We start from the raw sequence: 14,763 nt of genomic DNA on the forward strand, positions 1-14,763 counted from the left end.
TTCAAGTTCTTCAGTGATCCCAGGTCACAGTCCAGCCAGACTCCCGTCAGCCACAAGGGCCCCTTAGCTGCACGGCTAACTGAGCTGCCTTGCTGACAGCAGTTTGTCGCTGTAGCCAAAGATAGCTACAGCAAAGAGTGTAGTGAGCAGTAGTTAGTGGTTAGCTCCCCTCTATAGTTTTGGAGCTACCACAGACAGGTGGCCATATATCGTACAAGCTACACCTTTAATACTGAGGCCTATATATATGACCTGCATAAGCAAAGCCAGATCTAGATCTTTACAACGTGTGGTCTACTTATTTTTCCACAGGGTTGGTTTGATCATTTTGTATTCATGTATGAACAACCTCAACAACAAAATAGATTAATACAACAAATCCACAGTTTTCATCATGATATTCACAGTGAATATTTTCTAACTGTGAAATAAGCCATATTAGGCCTATTTCTTTGGAATAAAGACAATCACAAGTATACATCTACATTTAACTGATGAATATACAGCAGGTTTCTATATCAGACTCACAAAAAATGCATTTATTTAAATCTTAGTTAAACACAAGCCTAATACAGTATATTCCTTAGAGGAGTACAATATATTCAATAGGATTTTAACGTGTATGCCATAGCATTAGTCATTATAGGAAATGATAAATTCTTTATTCTTACTGCAATGATCTCTTATTGTGTAGAGTCCATTGAGGTTTCATCTTTTTGCGCCTGGGTACAATAGCCAACTGTTTCAAAAGGATTTTGTAGATGATTACCAAAACCCTTTTTCTGATCCAAAACACTGATTGCTTCAATATTCAGGTTCTGCAATTTGTTTAACTAGTATTACTGTGATCAAATTAATTAGTGCTTTGGTAATATCAGCTGGTTAACAAATAAGACAGAATTCACTTGTTAATTACTCAACCTTTAATATCTTTCCATCATTGTCTAATAAATGAAGGAAAGACTAGGCTATATAACAATCCCAGTCAGGACAGTATGAGCTGTAACAGAAACGTCTGACAGAACAAAAGTCTGTTCAACGTCCAACCTTCTGTATTGTCGTTTTGTATTATGTTTCATGCTTTTATTCTCGCGAGAAGCAGTGGTTACCAAGGTACCGGGCACGCAGCGTCCTCCAAAAGTGTAAATGGCCCAGGCTGACCAATGAGGTAAACCTCGACCATACCAAAGTGGGGATCCTTTTAGGGGTGCGCTAAATATCTCTCCTAAATAAACTGTTATGTAAAAACGGAATTCAGCTCTTCACAATTACTGAATCGACGGTTGATCAAACACATTAATATTTTTAACATGTTAAATGCTTTAACGCGTTTCACAAGTGTAGAAAACAAATCCCAGCTATATTGTGCAATGTGGTGGAGCTGATTCGTGGTATCAACCGCGCCAACATTGAAAGTTAGTGTGAAAGTGGACACTGTTCGCCGTTTATATTTCCCAACGTTTGCTGCTATCCGGAAATACCTGCTTCCACACGTCTACGAAAATTAAATAAACCGCCTGCCGAAAAGAGCTGCACACAACGGTGAGTAGGTATTTTTTAATAAAAGTGTACATGTGGGACAATAGTACGTGAGGCGCACCTGTATAAGGAACTCTTGTTGTAACCCTAGCATAACGTTAGTTAAAATGGGTGACAAATCAAGCTAACAGTGAAAGAAAGACTTTGACTTGGCGGCACTGGTTGAATATGTGTTTGGAAATAGTCGAGGGAGGCCATAAGAGTTCGTTTCTTTTTACTTTGCTTTATTGTTCTAAGGTTTGCAGCGTGACCATTAAGACTACAGTTTTTGTAGGGTAGTTTCTCAAACATACCACATCAGGACATGCAGCGTGTCTGTAATCTCTTGGACCACCTCAGGTCCTCTGTAATCCGCTACTCAGATGATTTGACTGAGTAGGTGATGTCGGGAAACCAGGCCTATATTAGATGGACACTGTGATTCCCAGAATAAGGTTAAAAAAAATGGGGGGTAACTTGAGGGCTGTTGCATAATAAGAGGAAGTCCACTTGAGGATTTGAGGATATGAGTGTAGTCTGGTTAAAAGGTCACACAGTGCTTCACACTGTCTGGCTGTTGATGTATTTATATGCAGGTTTTCACCAGGGCCAGAAGGGCAGTTCTTTTTTCTCCTTCAGATGAGGAAGTTGGGGCCTGAAATGCGCTTGTGATGAATCAGATGTCCCTTCCTGTATAAGCCCTTTTCTTTGAATCAGCAGATAGAGTGAGCTTTAAGATCCCATGAAGGCAAATTCAAAATTTTTATGTTGTTTTTTATCATGTGTGATGCTCTATCTCTCACCTATATGTTAGTATCAGGAGTAATTATGGCGTTAAAATCGCCTTGTAGTTATTCTTAATTGTATTTTAGAATTTCTGACTTCCTGGAAAATAACAAAAAATGTTCATGACTCATAGACTTGAGGGTGTATACAAATGTTTCGTCCAATAGACATTTTCTCAATTTTTATGATGCTGCCATGGATGTCTAAACAGAGAGACTGGGCCCCATGCATTACTGTACAAAAACATAACTTTATAACTCGTACTAAAAACAAATTTGTAACTTGTATATGAACAAATGACTTGAGAATGGCAGAGGCCAGTTACAGTACCAATGTGATTTATGGAGTTTCCTGATGGACAGATTCAAATAGCTTTGTTACTAAAGTAAGTGCTTACTGCTGCTAAATGTAGCTGTTGTTAGGTAGTCAGCTTGGTTAGCTGTCCTATTTGCTGATTCAGCCCTGGGGTTCCAGCAGCCGAACCACCAAAACCACCCTGGTACTGTACTCCCTGTTGTCCAACTGGCCTCCTTCTCCCGGCGGTTGTGTTTTCCCGTCTCTTTACGGCCCTCTTCACAACTGGGAGCTGCCAGTCTGCAGACTTGGTGGCGGGCCCCTAGCTCTAACTATACAACTTATCTTAATTATCCGACTGTGTAGCCAGTTGTGTTTTGCTCTATCATGCCTCCATTAATTGAAAGACATTCTGTGAAGCCACAGGGCCATCCTGTTACCTTTTTAATATAAAACAATATGTGAGAAAGGCAGACTAACTACAGTATGTTGGCTTAATAATTAGCTCTTGCGCACTGAAGACCTGCAAAAACTGTTCACCTTGGGCTACAGAAACAAACACACCACCTTGTAATTTCCATTCTTAATCATTCCCAGGCCAGGAATGTGCATCCTGCAGTCTGGTCTAATCAAAACTCTGTTTGCTTTTCAGTGTGGAGTCTTTTTATGGGCCCCTCAGTGAGCAGGCGTTCATCTTGGGAAAAACAAGAAAAACAGTCAGCTGACACGGGCTGGAACCTGACTCTATTTCTTATATGTAAATGGAAAACACATATTACTTTTCAAACGTTAATAACAGTTCATGTAGCAGTGGTGCAGAATGGCCCACTGTTATTCGCATCTGTCTTTTAAAGAATTTGCAGAGACTTTTGTTTCCTTCATTTAGACAAGGGGAAACATCAAATGGGATGGGGAGTATGGGTTGGTGATGTCTGGAAAGAAGCTTATGGGGGTTTTAACTGAAGCCAGAGGCCCACCACAGCCCACTAGAACCTGTGCACAGGATGTACTTTTAGAGATAGGCTCCAGCTTATGTAACACACTTGAAAGATATCGGCTGATTATACACAACTGGTAACAGAGGCTTTTGTCTAATTCAGCAACTAAGATTAGCTCGATCAGCAGCTTTGTAATGCTTTGGGGCACAATCATTTTCAACTCATGTTTAAATACTTAAGCATGATCATACTCTGATTAATATTACAGTGAAACAGGAATTTAAATGGAATGAACACTTCAAAAATGTCACCCTTTTATTTTGAATTGAGTAGACATTCACTGATTGGCACTCATGCAAGTAATGCGTGTCTAAAGATGGGTGCTCTCTCAAACTGGAACATTTAATCACGACTGTTACATCAGCCTGCTGTAGTGGCATGCATAATATAGCAGCTAACCACTGTTGCTAATATGGTTTTCTCTCTGCTCTTCCAGAATCTTTATGACAGAAAACCTGTGATTAGCTGGAAAATATCATATTTTTCCTACCAAACCTACATGCCATCCATCACAAGCAAATAATAGTGTGGCTTAGGCTAGATTATGCTCCACTAGCTGTGGTCTTTAGTATTATAGCCAACATTAATGTTGCAGAACAACACTGGAAAATGTTTTGTTTTTCTTTCCTGAGTGCAGACTGGCCATTCTTAGATTTAACACATCTAAGTGCACGTGCTACAGAAGAGAATATAGGGACGTTATTTTCATAGCTACTTTGGAGAGTTTGTTCGGAGGTACCACAGTCAAGTCCCACACTGCCCTTGTTTGATTACTCATCATGCCACAGAGACCGACTGTGAAGCTGTATGGCTTCAGTTCTCACACTTACTGTCTGGCTGCTGTCAGTGTTGCATTGTTTTGCTGACTTTGCTGCTCTTCTGTCGCTGTGTTTCTCTTCCTGTCTCTCTTTCTCTCTCTGTCTCTGTTTGGGTGTCCTGTGTTCGACTTTTATTGCCACACTTCCACAGTCTTGCATGTGGCTTATCTGCACTGCCATGAGATGATGAGGTCATCCTATGCTGCCATCATCTTTTTGCACCAGGCCAAATAATCTGCTCCACTTGGCCAGAGTGTACCACACACACACACACACACACACACACACACACACACACAGCGAGAGAGAGAGTGAGCCACAAATACAGTCTGGCATTATGCAACACTTTTCCATGAACCCATCTGATGTGAGTGAAACAGAGTGTGTATGCATTACATTGGCACAAAATGAGATGCACATTTACACTTATGACAGGTGGTGAAAGAACATATTTTACGAAAAGATCATATTGATACCATTTTTATGTAGATTCTAACTGCTATATTGTAGGCAACTGGACGTGTTTCAGTTCTAACTAACTGGAGGGGAGTTGCAGGATTTTAAATTATGTGTGGGAGTTAGGGCTGTCAGTTTTTCAAAAAATCAAGTTCGAACGAATTTGAAATGACACGCAATTTATTCGAATGAATTCGAATACCCCCCCCCACGACAAAACCACACGACAATATTTTTCATTATTTTTATTGTCTTCACAGGCCGTCTTACATCACATATTATACAGCACTCGAATGTTTCTATTAATGTTTTTTGAACAGCTGTATTAACAAATCTGAATAACATGCTCTCAATAAACATTTGGACCGCACTTATACAGTCATAGTGAAACTGAAAATCCCACGTGCTACATTATTAATAACATAACACAAAACATCAAGAAAATAGAAATAAGAGTTCAGATTAAAGAGCCTTCCTGAATAGAAAATATAAAATCACAGACAACAGGAGAAAATTGCTCCTAGTTTTTGAACTAAAAACTGTGCAAACAAGGTAAAACACAGAACAAGCCGAACGGCCCGCGGCCCGCTGAGCCGATTGGCCCCCGTCGGCCGGCTTAATTTCTAATATTATTAGCCAGAAACACAAGTTTATCAACGTGATCGGGATCAAGTGCGGCTCTCTTTTTATTCACAATATTACCTGCCGACGAGAACACCCGTTCAGAGCGTACAGAGGTTCCTGGCACACAGGTATTTACGAGTCAGCTTTGAGAGTTGCGGGTATCTGTTGCACCCTGTATCTCTCCACCAAAGCAGTGGGTTACTGTCTGCAGAGAGAGGAGTCTCCTTCATGTAAGTTTGCATCTCCTGAAAGGCGTTGCTGTTGCAAAAGTCACTCGATTTGTACAAGTCCCCAAACAGGCTCCCCATCGCACCCAGGGCAGGTGTGTTTTCTTCCTCTTGTGCTTGTGTACAGTCATTGCCTCTCTCATTTTCCTTCATCTCTTGTGACAAGCTATCGCTGACTAGATTTCTCTGTTCAGGTGAAAGATGGACTAAGCGAGAGAACTGGGGGTCCAGGAAGGCCGCTTTATTGAGAAGCATCCATTCTCTGCTTTCTTCACTGTAGCGCATTTTCAAATTTGCCACCATCCTGCCTGTGAAAATAATTAAATACATTTAGCCCTAGGCTATATCACACGCTAATATTGATCTTTCTAATCTTGTTAATTTGAGATTTCAGTATATCAGTCCTCTTGGAAAATACAAATTGTTGTAATATAGGTTTAGGCTATTAGGCTTGAACTTAATGTTTAATAAAAATGAAAAGTCAAATAGGCCTACCTCTCACTTCTTTGATGGCTGATTTATGCGATGCATCCGGACTGCTCAGCTGAGATATCATGACATGCTGCAGAGGTAGGACAGCTGATGCTGTGGGGTAGGCATCGGTGGAGAGGGCCTGAGTTGCCATTTTGAAAGGTTTCAGTGTGTCTTTTAGTTGCTCAACCACAGACCACTCAGAAGTGCTAAGCTCCAAATGGGACATCTTCTTTTCAAAAATGACGGCTGCCACTGCTGCTTGCTGGTCAGATGCACGACATATCATGTCATAGGTAGTATTCCATCTGGTGACGCAGTCATTTATTAGTCTCTCTTTTTTTAATCCAAGGAGCTCCTGCTTTTCTTCCAGCAGGCAGCTGTCTGATGGAGACCTTCCAAAATGAGCTGCAGTTTGCTTTAGTCTGGAAAGTGCTGTATCAACGGCTTTCACGTCAAGCCCCTTGCGCACTGCTAGGTTTAGTGTGTGGGCCAAACAGGGCACATGAATAAGCCCCAGATTGCGTATGGCGTTCACATAGTTCAGAGCATTGTCGGTGGTAACAGCTACAACCGCTTCCCGGGAGATGTCAAATTCATCCAGCGTGCTGCCGATGCTTTCTGAAACATGGACAGCTGTGTGGCTTCCTCTCAGCTCCATAGTACACAGAACATAATTGTCAAGTTCCCATGAGTCTGAAATACAGTGAGCTGTGACTGTCACATAAGCATGTGTGGCCAGCGATGTCCATCCGTCTGTGGTAAGCGCGAGAGTCTTGTCCTTCAGAATAGTCTTTATGTTTTCCCGTGTGGTGTCATACACTTGCACTATGTGTGATGAGATTGTGGTCCGACTTGGAATTTTATATCGTGGCTCCAGTTCCTTCATGAGATCCCGAAACCCCTCTCCCGAAACGACACCTATGGGGCGCATATCCTTGCATATAAATCTTGCTATCTTGTCAGTGATGGCATTTTTACGAGCTGCTGGCAAGGGCCCTGCTGAAGTTGAGTGTGCCGAGTAGTAGGCAGTCAGATGAGGTTGTACACCTGACATTGCTCCGGCAGCGCCGCTCGTCTGTGGTGTCTCGGTCTCCGCTGCCTCGCGTGGGTGGCAAGCTAGCAGGTGAGTCCGCAGATTTGTTGTCGTTGAAAAGTAAGACAGCTGCTTTGTACAGAGTCTACAGACAGCTTTATCTTTTTGAGTTAATTTTCCATCCACGGTGTAGAACCCAAAATACTTCCACACGCTACTCCTTAGATGATTTGGTGTTGTGATTTTCTGCTCAGGACGGCTTCGCTCGCTAGTGTCTTCCATTGCGTTGCAAACAATATATTATTAGCTGAATTGATAGGGTCAAGGGTCAATAGGAGCGCCCTCTGCTGGATCACAAGGCGAACTACTACAAACGGTCAGTTGCGCTTATAGACTGTACATTTTGAGTTCGAACATGTCATTACATTCGAATATGAACTTCCCCCCCACATTCGAACGAATATTCGAATTTCGAATAAAAAGTGACAGCCCTAGTGGGAGTGTCCTTACAGAGTCGTTAAGGACCTGTGTGAGCACTGAGTTACAGTGTTGTTAGGGCCACTTGTGGGTCATCGACCCAATCAGCCTTCATGTGGGTTGCACGTAGGTGGCCTACGACATTACTTATCACCCACCTACAATGCAGTACTGACAACAACAATTCACACCTGGGCTACCAACCCTAGCAAGGCCGGTTTGGTCAAATACCCCCAAGTGGCCCTAACAACTCTGAAACTCAGAGCTCACACGTGCCCTTAACGACTCTGTAAGGTCACACCCACACAGAGTTTAAAAGCCTGCAACTCCCCTCCAGTTAGTTAGAACTGAAGAAGCCTCTTGGATGAGAGGTGAAACATCTTCAAGAATCAGACACACATCCAGTTGCCTATGATACAGCACTTACAATACATGACCTGGATGACTGAGAACCTTCAAGCTTGTAGAAAGGTGCAGAATAAAAGTATCTCTTCACTCTTAAAACATTATTATGATTGTGAGTTAATAATGTTACAATGTTTGTCGGTCCAAAATTATGTTTTGTTTATCTCTGTTTAAGTATTTTGACGGTTGATTCCTGCTCCTGACAAGGTTTGTCAGCCAATAGTATAACACCATTGGCATCTCGCGGTATTTGTGTTGCGTCTGCATCAAGAGTCTTGGTAAAAAACATAATGGCTGATTTCTAAAGGATCCGCACAGTGTACTTTACTGCCCAGCATTAACACTAGCTAGGTAGCATTAGCAACATTAGCTACAGCCAACTGGGGTTGGCTACAACCACTTGAGGTGGTAAATGATTTGACCAACAGAGGTGATGTAACATGAATGCAATGGTAGGGGGAAGATGTAATCCCATATTTAGAGGCTGAATGTTATCAATAGCACCTTTAAGTAAAAGTATCAGTACCACAATATGAAAATACTCAATTACAAGTGAAGTAAGTCAACTCCTGAAGTCACTGTGTTATTTGAACAGTATCCATTAGTAGCAATTGGGGTTGGCGGATGTCTTCAGAATTGGCATATGATGATGTCAAATGTGATGTGAAACATCATAATGGAAGATAACATTGTTGTTTGCCTAGGGGTAATATGAGTTTCCGAGGTAGTGTGTCCCCTAAATGTTGTCATAGGGCAGCATTTGCTCATTAGCTTTCCACTGTAATCACTGCTGTTTCCCACTGTCGCATTGGCGGCAGCCTCCGGCTGTCTCACCCCACAGAGAAAACTGTCTCCCGTCACCACCGACCTAAATCCCTGTGCCAGGTTTGAAAGCATTGTCGTCTCCGTCTGTAACTTAGCTGTTTTTCAGACTCATAAGCTTAAAACAAAGTTAGCCTGCTAGCTATACTGAGGAAGCTAAGCTAAGAAAACTGTGAAAAAATGGCATGGTTGAAAGACAGTTTCAAACAGTTGCCTGCAGGAAAGAAACACTGCTGTCCCCGATGTCTCCAGGCGTCTTGGCTTCGCCTAACTGAGCTGGTTTAATAGGAAAATAATAAATGGGACATGGAGACATAGCATTGCACTGAGCAGCAACAAACATAACAGCAGCTCTGAGGGGACACCCCCCTTGATTGTACTCTCTGGTGCTGTATAGTTAAATTGTTTCAATATTTGAATGGCTCTGGTGATCTTTCGTGTATGTGTAGCTGGCAATTATTCTTAAAGCACCCATTCAATACGCTGACCGTTACCTCTCTCAATAGTATTCTACATTGTCAGTGGTGTTGTGTATTCCAATGCTGGATTCAAATGGTAGACACACGCACAAGGGATTCATAGTGAATGACACAAACCGAAGAAGGCAGTCCCATGTATTTTGAAGAGAAGGAATATTAGCGGCAGTACAAGTGTAGTTATTTAAATCATGCAGTGTAAACCGATACATGAGTGCCATCAATAAATATTTTATTTTGAATGTAAGTGGGACAGAAATCTTAAGGATCACGATGATGTCTCTCTATTAAAGAGTCACATTTGCATGTTTGTTTGCTTCTCAGTCAGGTTAAGCCCTCCCTGGCCCAAATATCCTAGACAGTAGGAGTCATGTGGCTGGCTTTCCCTTCAGTCATTGGCCCTTGGGTGCTCCCAATTTGGGCGAATCTCCCCCTGAGGAATGAGGTCAGTGTGACTCCTTGTCCTGGCAAGCTGTGTCTCTGTTTGTCCTGAACTCTGGAGGTCAGCAGCTCCATACTCACATGGAGATCTCTCACATGCAAACAGCTCGTATCGTGTGACCAAGTGAAGTTATGAGCTGGAGACAAACTGACAGCGATGAGAGGTAATCGAGAGAGGAGAATGCATGATGTTAGTGTGCTGATAAAACCCTTTATTATTTTGTTTTCAATGCAGTTAGCAGCTGAACTGTCCTTCACATAGGGGTGGGAAATCTGACGATGTTAGATTGTGATTGATCTTGAAGGTGTCCACAATCTGCTTTTCAAATGAATCAGAGAGATTGCTGTGTTAATGTTGAAACAGACATGTAAATTGTGCCAGGCTGCCGGCCTGACTGGATCGCCAGTCAGCCTTCATTTTTCTGGGAGATTTCGTGGCCAGTGGCAGATAAGATAGCTTGGGGAAAGCCAGGTTCCTGAAGCCGCCTATAGTCGTTACATTGTGTAGTCAACATTAACTGTATAATGATAAATTAAGTCTATTAACAGTTTAATGTCATCTTACTTCTGTTTCCAGCTAGATTGCTTTGCTGATTGGACAAATTAATTCACATGGCTCTTCCTTAAGATTGTTTCAGTATGGATATTGCAATGTGCCCTTGCGCAATAGTCACATCGCAGGACATGCAATGTCAACTCAGGCCAATTCATTCAAAGTTTTAATGATAAAGCTTTTTTGCTGCTTAATACAAAAGGAATATTCACACAGTTTTCATTTTCCATAACACATTACAAGATAACTCTGTCTGATAGAACATATTTTACTCCAATTAAAGGGAACCTGGACACAGAGTTTGTTGCTAATGAGTGACACGCAGCCTCTGCATGCACACCAAGTGTTGGTCAGTGTAGGAGAGATTTGCCAGCTTTACTCTCGGCATCAGATCGCATTGTAAAGTCTGTGTTACCTTGACGAACTGGTGGTCAAACTTAACCCTTGTCTCTGGAGTCTGTCAGAAGGAATAATCCAGTGTATATGTGGTTTTCCCAGTCATAGTTTGTCCATAGTTGCCAGTCTTGGCTGAGCTTTTTTTTGGGATCTGCGGTAAAACCCTCAGCAGACTTGTGAGTTGTCTCTATTTTTGTGGTTGTGAACTGAATTGGAACTGAACTGTTTTGGTGTCGTGGAGAAAACAAAACAGACTGTTTACCAGGTGGATTGAACTCTGGGACGAGTCCTTCACACACTCAGACCCGCACCAATATGTCTTTGCTCACATGATTAATTGAGTGATTGTGTATTTGTTTTTGCAGAGCTAGTTTTAGGTGATGACTATAATTATTTGTTAGACATGACTCTAATTGGCACTCCTCTTTAAAAGTGTCAAACCCCTCCAAAGAAATTTAGAATGATTAATTCTTACCAAACATAGCTTTTCAAGTCAACTGGTGAAAATTCATGTATTTTTTCACATGGCAATATGTTACTAAAAGGGAAAATATTGCAGTGTCAGTTTTCCTGTCGTGCAGCCCTACTTTAGCTTGATGAAATATTCTAAAATATGTAACATGAGTTATTGCCAGCAGCATGGCAGATGAGGAGCTTATGCCAAAAACAATAACTATTCATGCAAAATTGTGTGTTAATGTTGCAAATGGAGAAATTCATCGGCTCTTTAAATTAAAAAAAAAGGCTGATTTTGAAGTATGTCCATCAACGACCCACTTAAACAGGATGTTAGTTGTCTTGTGTTTGCCAGGTGAAGGACCACAAGTAGTGTTTCTGTTTGCTACTATTTATATTTCAACAGCCAAAATGCAGATTGAGTCATCAATCATAATTGGGTCAGAGGCTGTGAACCAGACAGTTAAGACTGAATAAGCAATGACAAACACAATATCTGGTTTGAGGAGTTTGTGTGCGTCTTTGATACGTGTGTGCTCATCAGTTTGTCTTCATGAATCCTGACACACCCAGACTGTGTGTCGGGAAAAAGGGATTTGCTTGTGTGTGTGAATACATGCGGGTGTGTTTGCTTGTGTATTTTTGGAGTATCTGCCATGTCTGCCATCTGCCCCACCCTTCCAAGACAAATGGCAGCAGATGACAACCATTCTTTCATCATCCCCTCTATTTTTTTCCTTTCTCGGAAGGCCATGCTTCTTCACTGCACGTGAGGCACTCTGCCCTTTGCCTGTCGTCAGCACCTCTGGCTGTTTTGAGATCGCCTCTCGTTAACCATTATTTGCCCTGCCCCCTCCACACTGGGCCCACTGACCTACTAAGCGGAGAGCTCAAACAAACAGCTTTTAACATGTCTGTGTGTTACAGATCTCTGATGCCTTGTCACGTTGGGATCATTTTTACAGGACTATCTTTGTCTATACGTGAACTGTCTGCAGTTACACGTGAAGGCCTCACACGGTCCAAATGAACTGAGAGAAAAGGGTCAAGGCTTGGTTATCAATTGTGGTGTAACAGAAAAGTTTTTTGTTCACTCAACATTACTGAATTGCATTATGGGTACAGTAGAAACGATTAGTTGAATGATCAATTGTCCTTGGGCTCTGGGAATGGGGATCATCTATTTTCTGACATTAGGTAGACCAAACAATTAATTGAAGAAATAACTGGCAGCTTAACAAAAAACAGTAGAATGGCACTCAGTAAAATGCATACCTCCGTCAAGGCCCATCAGCCCCCTTTATTTCAAATGAGCCTAATCCAATATCAAATAAATAGCCCTGTGTCACTCTGGATTTTAAAGCACCCATAACTGCTTAACCATAATTTAAGCTCACCAGATCTAGGATCTGCATCAAATCATACTCACTCATAGAGACCAGCCACATGAAAATGTTGAAAAATCCCGACACACCAGGGCCATGGTCAGCCGTCTGTCAGCGTCTGCAGCTCTAGTTTTTGCGGTGTGTCCCTCAGTGAGAGTAATCACTGATAGGCAGTTCAGTTTAAGCCAATCAGTGCATGAAAAGAAGAAAGGAATATAATGGTTTGTACATTTGCAGTCCTGAGTCTTCATGTTTCCCATTTTGAATGGCGAACGGACTATTGCAGAGAGGTTTTTCCTGTCATGCAAGCATAGAACATACAAGCTAGCTGGCTGTCGGCTTTAGTTTTTGCAGCGTTTCCAAGCACAGCTTTTGGACTGGGACACAGTCGCCCTTCATCGTCGCTAAGTCTTTGTCTGTTTGCTGAGTGTGCGCCCTAGGAGTCAGGATATCTCCGCCTCTGTTGCTTCAATTACTTTTGTGAGTCCCCCAACTTTATGGAAGTGCAATATTAAATCATTGAATTGTCCCTTTAATACAGAGTGGTGGTGAATGTTATGGAACTCCAAGTCTTAATTTGCAGCTTTGTCTGTGATGTTCTAGTACAAGCTGTAGAAACTGTCTGGTGAAGTCTCTGCTAGAAGGCAAATTTCTGCTGTCTCATTTTCATGTAATCTAAGCCTAATCCAAGGAGAGGCCATATATCATACAGGTAGTGTCCTTCATTGTACCAGGAGCACCTTTTTAGAGGAAGTTCAAGGTAAACTGTCACTCGAAAGATGATGAAGAGGGTACCAAGTTCATTTAGAGGGCTCAGAGGGACACAGATGTCACTGCTGTCTTTCAAACTTGAACACACCTTATTTGCAGTGAATACAGAGTTTTCTCTGTTGCAAGGCACTATGGTTTGTTTATCTGCTGTATTTGATTTAAAAAAAAAAAAAAAAAGGGTCAGGGGCTTTGTAACAAGTCACATGTTGCCCTTAAGAACTCTGTGTTTAAACAAGCCCAAAATATTTGCATGGTCTGTTTGCAGCACGTTTGAGTATGTGAAAGTCAACACACATTGAAAGTCAGTGTTACCAGAGCTGATAAGAAGGCCCTCTAGAAATTTGAATTTTAACTGTCGTCTGATAATCATTTTCGTCAAACAATCCCATTTACATGTCCAAAGAGATAAGTCAAGGGATGCTTGTCACATGCAGCTAGGTCATTACAAAGGTGCATTCTGAGAAGTTAATATTTATAAACGAGTCACCAAATTTTTCTGACTGATATCAGTGTGATTTTCTCAGGGAAATTGATTCCAGTTAGGCATCTTCACCCCTCTGAGGATGCATGGTGACGGAGCCGGGCCTGCTCAGACATGTCAGTGTGTAATGTCAGCAGCAGTAACGTGAGATGTTGGCCTGGTCGGTCCCTGCATTTGTGGAATGCGTGTGTACGTGTGTGTATGCAGAAAGTGACACAGCTTATGATTTTGGTATGAGAGAAAGGAGCAAGAGCTGCAGTAACTTTACACCCCTTCTATCAGTGGCCACTATATTAAGATATCTCCTGCTGATCAAGTTGAAAAGAGAATTGTGAATAGAGCTAACTGTGTTTTGTAAACATCTAGTGTGGTGACAATATTGACTCATCATTGTCTGAGTAAGTGAGCATGTGTGCACGTATGTGTATCGTGGATCACAGAGTATTTGGCCAAATGAGAAGGCACCACACACTCACTAATACTCTTTATCCACCTGCCTCCTCTGTGTCTCTGAGAGGTGTGTGTTCTCATGGGGGTGCATTACTACTGCCGGAGGGCCAGGTGAGATGCTCACATGGTATTAAGTTGAAAATACTTTCCCCCCAGCACAGAGATGGTGTAGCTTTAAGAAGATGAGAGGAGGCAGAAAGGTTGAAGATAGGAATGAGACAAAAGGGAAAAGAGAGAACATGAAGAAGAAAAAATGAGATGTTTTACCAAAGAAGAGGAGGAGAAGAAAATATGTATGAGAATAAGAAAAAGCAGAGATCATAAATGTGATATCAGCCAGGCCCAGTCCTCAGATGAGTGATGGAAGGGAGGGGAGGAAGGAAGGGAAAAGGGTGTGATTGGTGGTGCAAACGGAGGTAGAG

At 42.0% G+C, this 14,763-nt stretch overlaps 1 protein-coding gene across 3 annotated transcripts in view; it reads left to right on the forward strand.

Annotated features, from left to right (window-relative positions):
- Positions 1 to 1,239: 1,239 nt before the first annotated feature.
- The window catches only part of LOC311265374 (protein FAM110A), a 28,177-nt gene continuing 14,653 nt past the window's right edge, over positions 1,240 to 14,763 (forward strand). For 2 of the 3 annotated variants that reach the window (XM_084366975.1, XM_084366974.1), the window contains exon 1: positions 1,240 to 1,542. The gene's annotated coding sequence lies outside the window, so the exon portion shown is untranslated. Of the gene's footprint in view, positions 1,543 to 9,873; positions 10,014 to 14,763 lie in introns of those variants that run through there. The other variant, XM_084366977.1, reaches the window with a different exon arrangement.

Source organism: Pagrus pagrus (assembly GCF_965226575.1).
Source record: "Pagrus pagrus genome assembly, chromosome: 11".
Lineage (NCBI taxonomy): Eukaryota > Metazoa > Chordata > Actinopteri > Spariformes > Sparidae > Pagrus > Pagrus pagrus.